This window comes from Mesoplodon bidens (genome assembly GCF_964165515.1).
Source record: "Mesoplodon bidens genome assembly, chromosome: 17".
In the NCBI taxonomy this organism is placed as follows: domain Eukaryota; kingdom Metazoa; phylum Chordata; class Mammalia; order Artiodactyla; family Ziphiidae; genus Mesoplodon; species Mesoplodon bidens.
In genome coordinates, this window is record NC_138174.1 from 4,461,779 (window position 1) to 4,478,020 (window position 16,242).

Here is a 16,242-nt window from a genome sequence, read left to right on the forward strand (position 1 = left end):
ACCACACACTGACGTGAGCATGAGGGTTCGAGGCCACACAATGAGCACGTTTCGTCTGGGTTAATTGGCCCTCGGCACCACCTCCTGCCCAAAGCCCACTGAAAACTGACCAGCAAGGGCTGTTGTTGCCCTGGGCATAGAATAGGTGCTCAACAAATGCTAATAGATTGGTTGCCTTGCGACATGTATTGAATGTCTGGAGGGTACAGAAACGGTGTCTATGCATGAGGAGCGTATGGGTTTAACAGGACAAATAATTTCTGAGTTGGGCTAGAAGGTGTGAGCCTGTAAAGCAGGTAAAGAAAATGAAGACGTGAAGGAAGGTAGCACAGGGCTTTGGGGCGTCATGGCCCATGGATTCCTGTGTTGAAGCCTGAGCCCCACCTCTCTGAGTCACGTCTGGGCAGCAGGATGCTGGGGTGATGTGGAGGTGATGGGAAGGTGTCTGTCCTGGCTTTGACCCAGGGTCTTTGTTTTTCTGGAAGCATTCCTGCCTTTCCCCTGGGCTCTTGGGGCTCCTCTGCATGTGTGGGAGGGGTTAAATCATGGATGGATGGATGGATGGGTGGGTGGATGGATGGCTGTCTGCTTAGTTTGAAAACAAACATGGGAAACTGGGAAACTATGTAGGTCAAATGGACAAAGTTATTGGGAATGAAGATGGATCACTTACTGATTCAGAAAGCCTTTAGCGGGCTTCCCTGATGGCGCAGTGGTTGAACGTCTGCCTGCCGATGCAGGGGACACGGGTTCGTGCCCCGGTCCGGGAGGATCCCACATGCCGCGGAGCGGCTGGGCCCGTGAGTCATGGCCACTGAGCATGCGCGTCCGGAGCCTGTGTTCCGCAACGGGAGAGGCCCCAACAGTGAGAGGCCCGCATACCGCAAAAAAAAAAAAAAAAAAAAAAAAGAAAGCCTTTAGCTTTCAGTTATAGTTGAAGAAATACAATAGGGATCATTCAAAGAGATGATGACTTCATTCTGAATCATATGAAGAGAAGTATCACTATTGCATGGGGGCGCTGAGATGGGGAGAGGAATAGATTCATGCTGTTTTAAATTTCAGCTCTAAAGACCCAACCCTAGGGCAAGGAAGAGAGGCAGTGTGTGGACTCGAGGTAAGAAGCCAGGGCAGCACTAAACAAACAGAGCTGCCAGGTCCCAGAGGCTTGATGGTTTCAAGTCCTCAGTCCTGGTGTCTGGAGCCATGTTTTATGGCACCTGCCTGAAGCTTCTCTCTCTTTCAAATAAAAAAAAATGGAATTTCAGAAAGATCATAGGGCACTGTTGGTTTCCCCAGCCTGGCTGAGCCTGACCTCTTCTCCTGGTTTCCACTGGCAAGCGAGTGGGAAGTGTTTTTTTTTTTTTTTTTTTTTTTTTTTTTTTTTGCGGTACGCAGGCCTCTCACTGCTGTGGCCTCTCCCGTTGCGGAGCACAGGCTCCGGACGCGCAGGCTCAGCGGCCATGGCTCACGGGCCCAGCCGCTCCGTGGCATGTGGGATCTTTCCGGACCGGGGCACGAACCCGTGTCCCCTGCATCGGCAGGCGGACTCTCAACCACTGCGCCACCAGGGAAGCCCGGTACAACCACTTTTATGCTCATTTTATCTGAGGCAACTGGGGGCTCAGAGACACTAAGTTACTGTCCTAAGTGAACAGGGGTGTGGAGTGCAGATCCTGAGGGGTCCATTCAAGAGCTCACGCTGTCTGCAGCCCATCCCCCTGCCTCCCAAAGTTCTGGGGCCCAGAGTGAGCAGACAATAAATGGCATCTAATTATGGCCCGTGCTTGCTGTAACGCATTTGGCAGCCAGATAACTTCAGATCCAGATGCTTTCCCCACAGCAAGGTCAGACTGTGAGGCTATTGGATGAGGGTCAGGAGAAGCTGACCAGTGTCGCGGGCTGGGGCAGTGTGGAGGAGGCAGGACACACAGGCCCACGCTGCCAGGCTGCCCACCACCCAGACACCTTCCCTCTTCCTGTTGCTGCTGTGATCAGCTTCATGGCCTTTGCGGGGGATGGAAGCCTGTTTCCCACGCGCTCACCATGGAAATTTGTAAGACTGATGCCTTGGAGCCCTCTGTCTTTAAGTGCTATTTGGATGGCTCGGACATTAGTTATTCCTCTGCTATCAGGAAATCCATTCAACAAATATTAGTTATGTGCCTAGCATGCCGTAGGGGCTGGGAATTCAAGATGGATAAGAAATAGCCTCTGCCCTATAGGGACTCCCTGTTTGGTGGGGGACAGTGAAATAATTGTGGGAGGAAAGGCAGGTGGAGAGGTACAATGTGAGCGCAGAGGCAGACGTGAATAAATGCAAGAAGGCTCCGGAGCGGGTGACATTTGAGCTGCCTTGTGAAAGGTGAGCTTCCCGGGTGCTGAAGGGAAGGGCACCACAGGTGTTCAGACAGCCCAGGCACCTGGGGAGAATGCTAGTAGTTCAGGATGCTTTAGGGAAACTGGTTGGAGCTGGAAAATGATTTGACTTATCTTGTAGACAGTAGGAGCCTCTGAAGGTTTTTGAGCAGCAGAGAGGCGCAATCAGATCTATATGAATTTTAAAAATCACCCATAAAATAGTGTGGAGACAGGCTGAAGAGGAATAAAGCCAGGGTACACGTGTTAGAAATATTCTACAGCACAGAAGGCAGTGGCAGTGACCTCAGCTTGGGTAGTGGCACTAGGAAAGGGGGGCAGGGAACAAACAAGGGACATACCAGCTGTGGTCGCAGAAGAGTGTGTACACGTGGCCGTTTTCACAGATGTCCTGGTTCATTGGAAAAATAGCTTTCCCTCGAAAATGTCACCGACTCGAGTGACCCTGGTTAAATAATGTAATTCCTCTGTGCCCTATCTGTAAAATGGGCGCAATTCCATGTACTGAACAGATGTTATGAATGTTAAGTATAGCAAGTACATCATACTGCAAATTATGAATTGTCAATATGTGTGAATTATTTTCACCTTCCCATAATCTTCCTCACTTGAAACCAAGGTTAATATCAATATACTGCCCTGCTCTCATGAGATAATTGGGCTAATATTCCGATTGAAGATAAAGCTCCTCATTTTTCTGGGGTAGATTTTATTCTTGTGAGATGTGGGTCTGTAGATATGTGTATTTATCTCGCTCTAGTGTCAAGATAAAAATAGATACTATCCTTCAAAAGAAAGCTAAATAAGTGAAGTGTGTTTATAAAGATTTATGTACGGGGCTAAATTAACTCTTGAGAACTGAGGTATTTATAGTCATTATTTCACTTCATTCTAAGAACAAGTACAGATGAACATGTCAAAAATGCCGACAATTATTGTGCTCTTATAATTTGATTTCTTACATATTCTAATTATGTTCTTTTAATTAGTAACCACTCTTGTTCTTTTGCTTCCCCTGAAGTGAGACTGAACTCACTTCCTAATGCAAAACAGTTTGTAATTTTTATGTAAGATGACATGCTATTAAGTAAAAAGAATGACAATTGTTTTTCCACTGAAGACTTTTCCACTAAAGAGAACTTAAGTAAATCACTGAGTATGTATCTCATTTTATAAAGCATCTTGAAAAAGTCACAGTGTCATCACTCCCAGATTCATCTGATTCGAAGTAAAGATGACACTAAAGCTGCCTACATTTTAACTTTGGGAATTTATCCAAGATTTTGACCAGGCAAGGGTGAAGTGGAACAAAGATGGCACATTTCAAAAGGTTTTAAAAAATATAGCTGTGAGGATCTCATTAGGAATGTGCTTGAGAGCTTGTTCAGTTGTTATAATAACACCAGACAGCATGCATTCAGCTCACTGGCGTGTCAGGAGCAGCTGCACCACGTGCTTCACACACATCATTTCACGGAACACGAAATGACTGATCGCTTCACATCACCAGAATTCTCTTTAGCGCGATGCTTTATCATCACCTCCCATGCTCCCAAATTTAATTTTCCTGCTTCAACATGATATCAGTTCCTGGGGATAAAGGCACTATATATCAGGTTGGACAAATATTTAGAGGGGGAAAAAAAGGGAGTAATGAAGTCTTGAGAAGTTAGAGATACCTAGTCTCTGTGATCCCATTTCGTAGGCTCTGCTTGTCTCTTATTATAGAATAAGACATTTTTGTTCTTGCAGATACATGCTGAAATATTTAGGGTACAGTGTCTGGGTGTCTGCAATTCACCTTCAGTGGTTGAGTAACAAAAAAATTCTTGTGTGCAGAGAGGTAGAGAGACAGGGATAGATAAAGTAGCAGCGGGAGATGGGGGGAGATAGAGACTGAAAAAGATTGAGGAAAAAAAAAGTGGCAATGTGCAGACAATTGGTGAATCTTTTACCCAGAGCTAAAACTGAAAAAAAAGTATATGTGAAGAATTTTTTAAGATTTAGCAATAGTGGAAGGGCAATAGAATTTGTCTGTGAATGCATTCAAGGTCCATAAATAAAACAAAGGTGACTCCTCCAAAGCAAATTTTTTCTCTTTATTATGGTAACCTCAGTATGTTGACATCATTACGGTAACTATGATTCCCATTTTTAAAACAATGATTAACAGACTTTATTTTTTAGTACAGTTTTGGATTTACAGAATCATTGGGCAGATGGAACATAGAGTTCCTACCCACCCCCTACCCCTCTAGCCCCGCACACAGTTTCTACTGTCATTAACATCTTCCTTTGGTGTGGTTACAATGAATGAACCAATACTGATGCATTTTTATTAATTAAAGTCCATAGTTTACATGAAGGTCCCATTTTGTGTTATACATTGGGTTGTACAGTCTGTGGATTTTGACATATGTATAATGACGAGTCCACCACTATAACAGCATACAGAGCAGTCTCACTGCCCTAAAAATCCTCTGTGTTCTGGGCTTCTCTGGTGGCGCAGTGGTTGAGAGTCCGCCTGCCGATGCAGGGGACACGGGTTCGTGCCTTGGTCCAGGAAGATCCCACATGCCGCCGAGCGGCTGGGCCTATGAGCCATGGCCACTGAGCCTGCGCGTCCAGAGCCTGTGCTCCGCAACGGGAGAGGCCACAACAGTGAGAGGCCCGCGTACCGCAAAAAAAACCAAAAAACAAAAAAACTCTGTGTTCTGCCTGTACATTCCTCCCTCCTCCTAACCCCTGGCAACCACTGATCTTTTTCTTACTGTCTCCGTAGTTTTGCCTTTTCCAGAATGTCATATAGTTGGAGTCACATAGTATGTAGCCTGGCTTCTCTCATTTAGTAATATATAGTTCAGATTCCTCTATGTCTTTTCATGCCTTGATAGCTCATTTCTTTTTATCATTGAATAACATCCCATTGTCTGGATGTACCAGTTTGTTTATCCATTAACCTATTGGAGGACATCTTGGTTGCTTCCAGTATTTGGCAATTATAAACAAACATTTGTATGCAGGTTTTCATGTGGACCTACGTTTTCAACTCTTTTGGGTAAATACCAAGGAGCTCGATTACTAGATTGTATGGTAAGACTACGCTTAGCTTTGTGGAAAACTGCCATGCTGTCTTCCAAAGCAGCTGTACCATTCTGCATTCCCACCAGCCATGAATGAGCATTCCAGTTGCTCCCCACCCTTGTCAGCATTTGGTATTATCAGCTTTTTGGATTTTAGCCATTCTAGAAGATATGTTGTGGCATTTCATTTTTTTAACTTGCAGTTCTCTGACATATAATGCTTATTTGACATCTGAATATTGCCATCTCTATTTTGATGAGGCATCTCTTCAGATCTCTTGCTCATTTTTATACTGGGTTGTTTTCTTACTGCGATTTGAATGGCTTAAAAAAAAAGTGGGTCATTTCATGAATAAATAAACAGGAGAGAGTAGGGAATGTCATTTATTCAGCAACTGTGGCAGAAACTGCATTCCCCCTTTCCCTTACTAATGGAACCCTCACATTGGTGCAGACAAGGTGTCTGGCTTATATTACTTAGTATTTCAGACTCTTTGGCACTCAGGGGTATGTCACAGTGTGACACAGGTCTGGCCAATAAGAAGCAAACAGAAGGTGCTGGTTAGGGCCTCCCAGAAAGGTTGTTAAGGGGAAGATTCAGTTGGCGGGCATCTCTTTGATCTTACGTCCTTTACCCATCCCCCTACCATTTTCCAGAATATGATACAATGTCCAGAAGGGGAGCAGCCATCTTGTGAGAGGAAGACAAAGTCACATGTCAAGGACAGCAGAGCCAACGGGGAGAAGGAGCCTGAGATATACTGACACCCTGGAGATATTGCAGACCCTCCAGGCTGTCTCCAGACTTCCTGTCACGTGGTAAGAAGCAACCCCTGTTGGTATGCACTTTACTCAAGTTTCTGTTACAGGCAACCAATTTACTCCCTGATTTGGCAACATTTTTCCAGCTAAGTATGTGGCATTAGCCCCTCAATGCAACTGCTCTGAGCAATTTTATTTAAAGGGCTGGTTCACAGAAGTACTATATTTGAAGAAAATTCTCTACATTATGGACACAATACTAAGGGTAGGGTTATATTTACTACATATTCAGCACTGCACCAGACAGCACAGGGGAAGGAAACAGTAGTATAAAATAAGGACCTTACCCTTATGGAACTTACCATCTAATTAGAGATAAAACCGACTTATATGAAACAATCCTGAACACTTCAGGACAGTACAATTAAGGGCTAATAGTGGGTGTGAATTAAGTGTTGCAGCAGTTCATATAAAGTTGGGGGAGGGGGTCACTGAAGACAGGAAAAGCAAGGGAAATGTGATCAGCAACCCCGAAAACAGACTCTGGGTATCTTACACCTTCACATTTTTGAATTCTAAATCAATGACCTAAATATAGACCTGGAAGCTATTCCCCTGGGTAAATGAAGATTAAAAAGAAGGAAAGCCGTTTCAACTTGAATAACAAGTCAGCTTTGCATGCAACAGAAATTTATCACCCTAGTATCAATACTACAAATACAGAGTACTGTAATATTTCACTAAAATCCTGTTTACCTTATTAATGACCAGAATATTTCATGTTGACATGATATGGAAACTAAATATGTCACCTTAAAATAGAGCTTTAAAGACGCTTCCTTTGGAAGTAATGTAGGTTAATAGATTACACATGAAGAGTGATGCATGAGTTTTCTTCTGCATTTCTGGTGCTGCAAACTTTGCTAAAATTGTTATCAGCTGCTATGCATTTTTCCTAGCATTTAGTTGCTGTTACGAGCCGGATCAGATGTGGGTAGTTATCACATGTCTATAAAGACAACCTGAGTTAGTTTTTCTAGGACTCTTTATTGGGATTTGAACTTATTTCCTAAAAGCTTTTCAATTTAGTGACCTTATTGGTAAACCAAAAAGCATAAAGGCAAGTAAAATAAAGTGAAATAAAGATAACACTTCTGTTTGATGTTTTTAAACCCCTTTCCTTCAGGACCTAGGAGAACATAATTGGCTTCTCCTTTTTTTCTTGTCTTCCTTTCCTTCCTTTTCCTCCTCCCTTTTCTTTCCTTAAGCTTACCCCCGAGTCATCAATCAAGTCCCACTGCCAGGGGGCTTGGCTGGGTAGTTTAAGGGATACCCTGTATTTAATAGGTATTGTGGATTCTCTCACATCTGGGCGGAGGGAGACTGAAGTCGGAGGCGGGGGGAAAAGAAGAGAGGAAATCTGCAGAGGGAATGAGAAGATTCTGCAGGCAGAATGCTGACGGATTTGAGAAGGGCATAAGACCAACCGAGGGCATGGCTGTAATCCTCTCTCAGGGTTGTGAACCCTCAACTCTGCAGCACACAGGTAGATGGACCTCTGTCTCCCAAGAGCCCTCAAACCCAGGGAAGGTTAGGGTATGGGTGGAAACCCAAAGGGACTGCAGTGGTACATCGTAAGCGGAGGTGTGGCACGGCCCCCAGGCTAAACTCTGCCCAAAGAGTCCCTACCTGTCTACTCCGGGAGGGACTCCGGCCAAAGCCTCAGCCCGACCCGGGGCGGAGGACGAAGGGCTAGAGCCGCCTCCTCCGCAATACCCCGCCCCCCGGCGCCGACGCGCCGCGCTCCTGCTACGCCTCCATTGGCCGAGGCGCTCGCCAATCCGGGAGCAGCGGCCGGCTCTCCGGCCCTGGTTGGTGGAGCCGACGCTGGGCCCCCCTCTCGCTCCGGCCTGGCCCCCCGCCGGGAGGGGGCGTGGCCGCGGCCGTGGCCGGGCTGGAGGCGGCGTCGCTGGCGCCGCTGCGTGCGGGGCGGTGCGGGGTGGGGGCGCCGGGCAGCCGCGGGGCGGCGGGACCATGGAGCTGGGAGCGCGGCGCCGGCGCCGGCGGCGGAACCGCGGACCGGTAAGTCCGGGCTGCGGCCGGCCGGCTCCCTGTGTCCGGCCTTGACCACTGCGCTGCTCGGCTTCGGGTCGGGCGGCTGCCCCGCGGGCAGAGGCGGGCGCGGGCCCCGCAGCCCCGCGGCCAAGTGAACTTGCTGCATCGCCCGGGCGCTCGGGCGGGCGGTGGGGCCCACTGCGGCCGCGCCGCCGCCCGCGCCCGCCCTGCAGCCTGGCGCATCCTCCCCGCCGGCTCCCGCGCCGGCCCGGGCTTCCCGCCGTCGCTGCGCGGCCCGGCGCCGTTCTCGCCCGCGCCGCCCCCCGACCCTCGGCCCCGGTGTGCGCCGCCCGGCTGCGGGGCAGGCGCCCGCCCTCCCGGCCGCAGGTGGCGCCGGGCCTCGGCCCGCGCCGCACGCATGGGCCTGGGGCTGCCCCGCGTCCGGGAGCCTCGCGTCCCTCCGGGCTGCGCGCGACCTCGCCGCACCTGGCCCAGTCCCCGCGTGCCCGCCGCCCGGGTCCGGCCCTCTCCCCTCGGCTAAGCCGTCCCCGCGGCCGGTGCCCCCTCCCCCGGGGCTGCGGGCGCCCGGGGTCCCGGTCCCGGCCTCGGTAGCCGGGCTGGGCTCCGGGTGCCGGGAAGGGGTCGGCAGCCTGCGAGCGGCCCGCTGCGGGGCGCTCCGGGGCCCGCGGGCCGGGATGCGTCCTCCCGGGAGGCTCTCCCGGCGGGGCCCGGCTCTCGCGCCTCTTCCGCGCCGGGGCTTCGGCGAGGGGAAAGCCTTTGCCTCTCCGTGTGTGCTGCTTAACCGGCAATGGCGATTTCTTCTTGGTTCAGCTTCTGTGCAAGGGAGAGTTCCCCACTGGAGAGCAGAGTTCTTAATTATTAAGAAACTCAGCTGTGGGTTTAAGGATGAATGGAGCATCTCGTTTCTTAGCTGCTATTGGGCGGAATAGGAATTCTTTCTCATTTGGGGATGACTTTTAAATTCTCAGTTATTACCAGCAGTAATTATTAAGTTTTTAACAACTGACAATTAAAAAGACCTGTTTTTGCTTTGAGGCTCTTCAAATCAAATGCATCGTGAGGCATGAAAGATTAAGAATCGGAATCCACATTTTTTAAGGGCAGGAGCCAGCCATTAGAAATGTTTTGCATCTTAAAAAAAATTAGGTTTGTCTAAAACTTAAAATGTCTGCTTCTCTATCAAAACTAGGTTCAAAGTGTTATAATTGACTTACTTCTCTATTGCCTCTAGGGCAAATTCTATTGAACGCTGGTTGCTTCTTTTTGTACGTGCCTTACCCAACTTTCCTTTTCTAGCAGTGAAACAATGCAGAGATTCTTTAAAGCTAGTTCTTTTATCTACTTGAGAGGTTAAACGAAAGAAAGCCGGGTTTGGCCTTTCCCATAGGCAGTTCTCATTGTGTGTCTGGTCTCCTTCCTAAGAGCGTAGTCCACGTCATACTCATTTTTCTTCATTTTTTAAAAACCTCCTTAATTGATATTCATGAGAGTTGCGTCTTTTCAGATGTTTCAAGCTCACTAGGTTGGAAAGTTTGGTTGGCTTTATATAGTTACCGTCTGACCTGTAGTCTCTGTTTTCTTAACACAGTGAAAAGAAGCTCGTTCTGGAACTATCTCCTTATAAAAATTGTTCTTGCATTTCTGGTTGCTGTTTTCTGTTTGCCTCAGATTTATGACCTAATAGGCAATGATGTGCTACACCATTTTTACAAAATTCTGAAAATAAAGGTGAAAAAACACACTTTGCCGAGCGGTCCTGCCAACATATTATAGCACCCATCTCTTCTCAGTGTGTCCTTGTAGACGCGCCTTACCCTTCCCATGGAAGGCTTCATGTGGCAAGGAACCTTCTGGTTATTGGAACGTTGTGATTGAAATAGTTGCCTGTTATAAGTATTCAACATATAGCTCATGGGCCACTGCTTATGGTCGTTTAGAGTTCCCAGGCCTTTCTCTGAAGAATATTCGAGATTGTGTTTTCCACTCACAGGCTGCTATAACTCCTTATGTTTTCTTGGGAGCGCCTCCATATGGCTGGACAGACTGCAGATGTTCGACTTCTCTTTTCAGTCCTTTTTTTTTTCTCAGGGCCTGTTTTTCCTTTTGAGGTCAGATGTTCTCAGGAGCTGCTCTTGGCGTTGAGACCCATGCATGCCTCTTCCCAGCTGGTTCTCTACCCCTGACTTCCTTTTAGGCTGGTAATGCAGGAGTATCGTAGACCAGCAATGCGTAAATAACGCATGTTGTAACATACATTTACTATCACTGTAGAGATAAGTGGAGCAGGAAGTCTGAGTTCCTCTTCCTCCTGGTCCTGTCGCCCCCCGTCTGGTCCTGTTTCTTTCTCCAGGGGTGACCGCACTTAATGCCATGGGGTAGTCACCTTTTTTATTCAAAAGCCCTTCAGTGGATGCCAGCTAAGTGCCGGGCGCTGCTATTTCAGTACTGGGATTGCAGAAATAAGAGACGACAGCTCTGAGGATGCTCATGGTGCGCCGCGTTCCCGTGCAACGCGGCGGCTGCTGAAGCAGAGCCCGCGGTGAGGGCCGTGCAGCATCCCGTGACTGGCCGGACCCACTCATGGGCCCGCCTTATTCAGCGAACTCCAGGGTTCACGGGGTGTTCGGGGACACAGGGGAACAAGGCAGGTGCCTCTGTGGGCCCCGGATGAGCTCCCGGTTCGCCGGCGTCTGCGACCGTGGGAGCCGCTGGTCACGGCGCAGTGTGCTCTGAACGGGCCCTCGCGGAGCTCCCGGGATGACCAGAAACCCGAGCCTGGGGACGGTTCGGAGAGACGAGGAAAGCGCCCCCAGAAGTGCCAGGGGGCAAGGAGAGAGTACAGAGGCCTGTCGGGGGCACCAGGCTTTGGAGCAGCTAGAGCCGAGGTTAGGGCGGCGTGGGGGGAGGGGGCCAGGGCGCCGCGTGGGAGGAGGAGGGGTGGGCCGGGCCTCCGGGGCCCTGCGAGGCCCGTTAGGAGGGGCCTGGCCTCCCCGCTGGGTGACCCAAACGGACGCAGTCAGACGTGCCCTTGGAAAACGGATAGCGGGGCAAGGCTGGAGGGAGGGGCGCCTGAGGGGGTAGGACGGCGTTGTCGGCGCGCGTGTGTGCACGTGTGTGTGCGCGCGCGTGTGCTGGGAGAGCGAGGGGACAGGGCAGTGCCGAGTTGTGGCCGGGCGGCTGGTGGGTGGTGAGGCTGTCCTTAGGCACCAGGACAGCGAGCAGCCGCCGTTTGGGGGAAAGATGCTGCCCTTGTCAAGTTCAAGGTGCCTGCGGGACGCAGCGGTCAGTGGCTGCACTGGGATCCGGATATTGGGAGGTGTCTGGACTGGAGGCACGCGTGTGAGAGTTCTCAGCACCGGTTCCCAAACTGCTTGCCACAGTGAACTCGCAGGGAGTATGAGTTCGATGAAGGACGCTCAGCAGTGCAAACAGCTGTCAGCCCTGCGGGACCTGCCTGCTCAGTTTCTCCAGGAGTTTATGTCGCGTTCCTTCTGATGACGTCATCTTCGCAAAGCTGGGGTTTCACTGGTTGCTGTTGTGTGGACCAGGGGAGGGGGGAGGTGCTATCCAGTCTGACTCCAAGGTGTGAGAAATTATGCTGTTTGTGTTTTATTGAAGAGAGAAGTGAAATACCCACTTTCTCTCAGTTGAAGTGTGCTGTTTTCAAATGGGTACTAAGTTGCTAGGACATAGATACTTGTTATTTGCAGTATCTAATGGTTCCATTACTCAGTAGGCATCTGTCCTTGCAATCAGGGCTGAGTGAACGGGTGCAGTGAGAAGAGAAAGTTCTAGAACCTCTGCCTTTGTTAATGGAGTAGGTTCAAGAAGCTTGTGCAGAGCATGCGTGAAGAAAAGGAGTGGGGAGGATGGGATCTGAAGGACTCTTGTGTTTAAAAGATAGGCTCCCACACTGAGGCTGAAAGGATGGGTGTCTGGGAAGCCACGGTCCAGGAAAACCTCAGCAAAGAGGGATGGTAACAGCCAGGTCATTGTAACATAGCTGACCACAGTGATGGGGACAGGAGTGAGACGGCTGGTTTGTAAGAGGGTTTCCTAGTGAGCAGGGCCACAGAGTGTGCTGGTGCTGAAGGGTGACGGAGGAGGGTGGGTGAAGGGGGCCCTTTTCTTCTTTTTTAAGGGAGGGATTTGTGCATATTAAAGTACCAAGAGAGAGAGGTTGCTAGACAGAGGTGGCTAGATGGTGCTTTCAAAATTTCCACTGGTTTTAGCCCTAGGATGTAATTACTGATTTTGGCAAGAGGCATCACAGTGGAGCCTTATTGCCGTGGATTAAGGGGTGACAGTGCTAAGGGGGTGAAGCCAGTCAAGGGAGGCTGGATTTTGAAGAGGAGAGAGGGGCATTCACTAGAGAGGAACGTCTGGCGCAGGGTGGAATTTTTTTAACAGTGACTTTATTTTCTCTTATTAAAAACAACCTTTTTAGGATGCTGTTTTCCTTTTAAGGCATGCTTTTCCTAGGACGGGTGGTCCTTCTAAGGGTGGGTTTGTGTGCGCACAGCCTTGTCTTTTTCCAGGACCTGGTGTCCTCTGCGGTCACGTTATCTGTGACGTCCTCTCCGTTGCTGCCCTGTCCTGGCAGTGCTTTCTCAGCCACTTACCTCAAGGCCAGTCTTGTTTGTTTTGTGTCAGAGCCTATCCTCCTAACTTAGTAGATGTCCCTAGATTAGAATATTTTCCCATACTCGGGTTTCAATCCTGATCTGTAGAGCCACCCTGTTCTGTCTCCTGTCCCCCGACCTGGGCCTGTTCTCTTTGACGTTAGCTCTTTGCTTCTGTTGGCTTTTTTTTTTTTTTTTTTTTTTTTAATTTTAAACATCCCAAACATCCCAGGGTATTCTTCCACCTTTCAGGTCTACTAGAGCCTCTGGGCCTTGACCCTGAGCACAGCATCTGGGATCATCTCTAAACTTTGTACGGGTGACATTGTCCCTTGCTCCTCTTGTTGGGATGCCCTTTGACCTTCTGGAGCAGTGGTCTTGAAACTAATGTAAAGATGTCTTCAGCTATATTATATATTCTTGAACTTTTTCAATGTTTTATTTATTTTAACTTTTTTCTTTCAGTTTTTGCTTTCTGGTTCTTTTCAGGAGGTCCACACGTGTTTGAGTGCCTACTATGTATCGTGCTAGTTACTGCTGATAACAGTGTTGATACAGCCAAGCTCCTGTCGTCAAAAGCTAGAGAGGTGAGGCAAAGGGTCCATTGTCCTGCTCACTTAACTATAAACTCCCTCCTGGTCAACACCCAGACAGCGTGGTGCCTGTTTGGTAGGTGTGTCTGCCTTTGTCAGATAACCTCAGGTAAAGACCTCGTTAGGTCATGGCCTTAGCTCGCAGTGATAACACACATTGTCTTCCCCCAGCTGATGTGGCCTTTGGTCTCTGAGTACTTCTGATTTCTGAAAACCGTACTGGACTGTAAAAGTTGTGCTGCAGCGCAATCCAGAGATTGCGTCGCCTACTGCAAACGTTGCATTTTAGTTCATCTCATAGCATCCTGTCATTGAGTGCTGGTACTTGTTTTTGTGCACATGAACAGTTCAGTGAAATTCTGTTGTGATATAAAAGTATGGATGTGATTGTAAGCCACAACCCATGTAACCATATTTTATCAGCTAAGTGGATGAAATAGTGTATTCTTTGCCATAGAAGAGCTTCAACAGGTACTCTTTCATTGACTGAATATGTCATAAGTTTTGATTCATGACCTAAGCAGAACACTACCCCTACTATGTAATTTAAAAAACTTGATCTGAGTCATTTTGCCCTCAAAATATGTGTATGACACAGGGGGTGTTGGTTTTTGCCTATTACCTTATGTAGTCTTGTGTTAGGGAATTACCTAGGCTGATATCAGCTTTCAGTTGACTTTGTAACTCTTTGCTGGGTGGTGTTCTTTCCTCAGGTTAGAGGAATGCTTAAGGAGAGACCATGGATTTGAATTACTCCCTGTGGTGCATGGAAGGAATAGTGTCTAAACAGGAGGGAGCAAAATATCCAATCCAAAAGGAGGATGACATGAACCAGAAGGTTGCAGGGAGATAGAGCCTGTGCTCATGTTGGTCTCATCCTGTGCGAGGCTGTCCACAGCCTAGAAAGGGGAGGGATAGATTCACTTTCCATGTCTGCAAAGTAAGACCTTACTTTTGGGAGCATGATTGTACTTTTTCAGAATAGGACATTCTTCTGTTTCAGTAGAAATAGAAAAACATTTGTTTTATAACCAACCCTGTAGATTTAAAACATATCTTGGTTCTTAGTTTTCCATAAGATTTGTCTCCCGTTTTTGTACACCTTTAGAGTTAACTACCTTGATTATTGGTTTAAAAACCAGCAGTCTCAGAAACCCCCAAATTCCCCAGTCACCGGCCTTCAGATTTTAATTACACACTGCAAACAACTTTGTTTCCAAAGGCTTGACTGAAGTGGGAATTGCTCTTTGAGATATCCCAGGGAGGAAGATTATTAAAACGTTACTTCTTTTTAAAAATTGGCATTGTAATTTTGAACGGTTACAAGGCTTATCAGCGATGATGAAGTCCCTACCTGAGCTGTAATTAAAAATGCACAGCTTCTGTGCTGTTTGTCCATTGCATCGCATAGGCTAATGAAAGACTTCTTCCATTTCCAATATGCCCAGTTTCTTTCATTCTATCCCTCCAAAAAAAAAATTATGGCCATGACAAAACTTAGGGTATCATTTGAAAGAATTGTGTTAGGGCTTAGGCATTAAAGGGTTTAGGACAATTTTTCTTTTAAACTACATTTATGGCTACTTTTTCTGCTATGCAGTTTAGAAGTTTGTGGCTTTATTTCTTAGGCTATTTGGTTGCTACTGATAGTCAAATTTCATTTGAGACAATATTGCCCTGCATTTTAATATTTACTCAGCATTTTTTCTCTTTTTGGACACTGATATAACTTAGATCAACTGTGTATAAGTAAAAGTTCCATGTACAGTTTTTTTAAATGGAATGTATATTTTATCCAATTTTTTACTGTTTGAGATGCTTATGATTTTATTGGACGTAAGTGGTGGGAGCTTGTCTGTCTTGTCCCCCATTAAATAAAGATTTGAATGAACTTATAGGAAATACTCATCATAATAAAGCTGTATATAAATAATGATAATTAAAACTACATGAGGATCAGGAATGAAAACAACAAAACCTGTACTTTCAGTGATGGTTGAGCCTTCCAAGTTGGTGTTTTAGATGTGGTGGGCTTACTTGAATAATGCAACGTGTCAGTGACTCAGCACGAGAAGCATCTCTAGGCTTGCAGTGGTGTGTGTTGGAAGCTCTGTTGGAATTCAGTTAGTTTATTCCTCCACTTACAGATGATTTGAAGGCTGTTGTATTCTGCCTCCTATATTAATGCTGGAAGGCATGGATCATATGTGGTCACTCTCCTTGTGTATGTTTTGGAGGGAGAATGTATGAGGAGCTTTGGAATCAGGTGGACAAAATCCTCTGAGCCTGAAAATCCTGCCAGGCCAGCATCATCTTTTTTTTTTTTTTTTTTTTTTTTTTGCGGTACGCAGGCCTCTCACTGCTGTGGCCTCTCCCGTTGCGGAGCACAGGCTCCGGACGCGCAGGCTCAGCGGCCATGGCCCACGGGCCCAGCCCCTCCACGGCATGTGTGATCTTCCCGGACCGGGGCATGAACCCGTGTCCGCTGCATCGGCAGGCGGCCTCTCAACCACTGCGCCACCAGGGAAGCCCTAGCATAATCTTAATATCTAATATTGTCAAGGATGTTACAAGAAAAAAACCTTAGGACAGTCTCATTCATGAAATGCTTGCAAAAATCCTAAAAAATAACAATTAGCTCTATCAACATAAAATGATAATATATCATGAACAATTTGTGTTTATTCTAGAATGCAGTGTCGGTTTAGCATTCAACAAATCCAACGC

General features: G+C 47.7%; 1 protein-coding gene across 2 annotated transcripts in view; it reads left to right on the top strand.

Annotated features, from left to right (window-relative positions):
- The first annotated feature begins 8,220 nt into the window (after positions 1 to 8,220).
- The window catches only part of WASF3 (WASP family member 3), a 92,593-nt gene continuing 84,571 nt past the window's right edge, over positions 8,221 to 16,242 (top strand). For both annotated transcript variants that reach the window (XM_081214711.1, XM_081214713.1), the window contains exon 1: positions 8,221 to 8,306. The gene's annotated coding sequence lies outside the window, so the exon portion shown is untranslated. The remainder of the gene's footprint in view (positions 8,307 to 16,242) is intronic.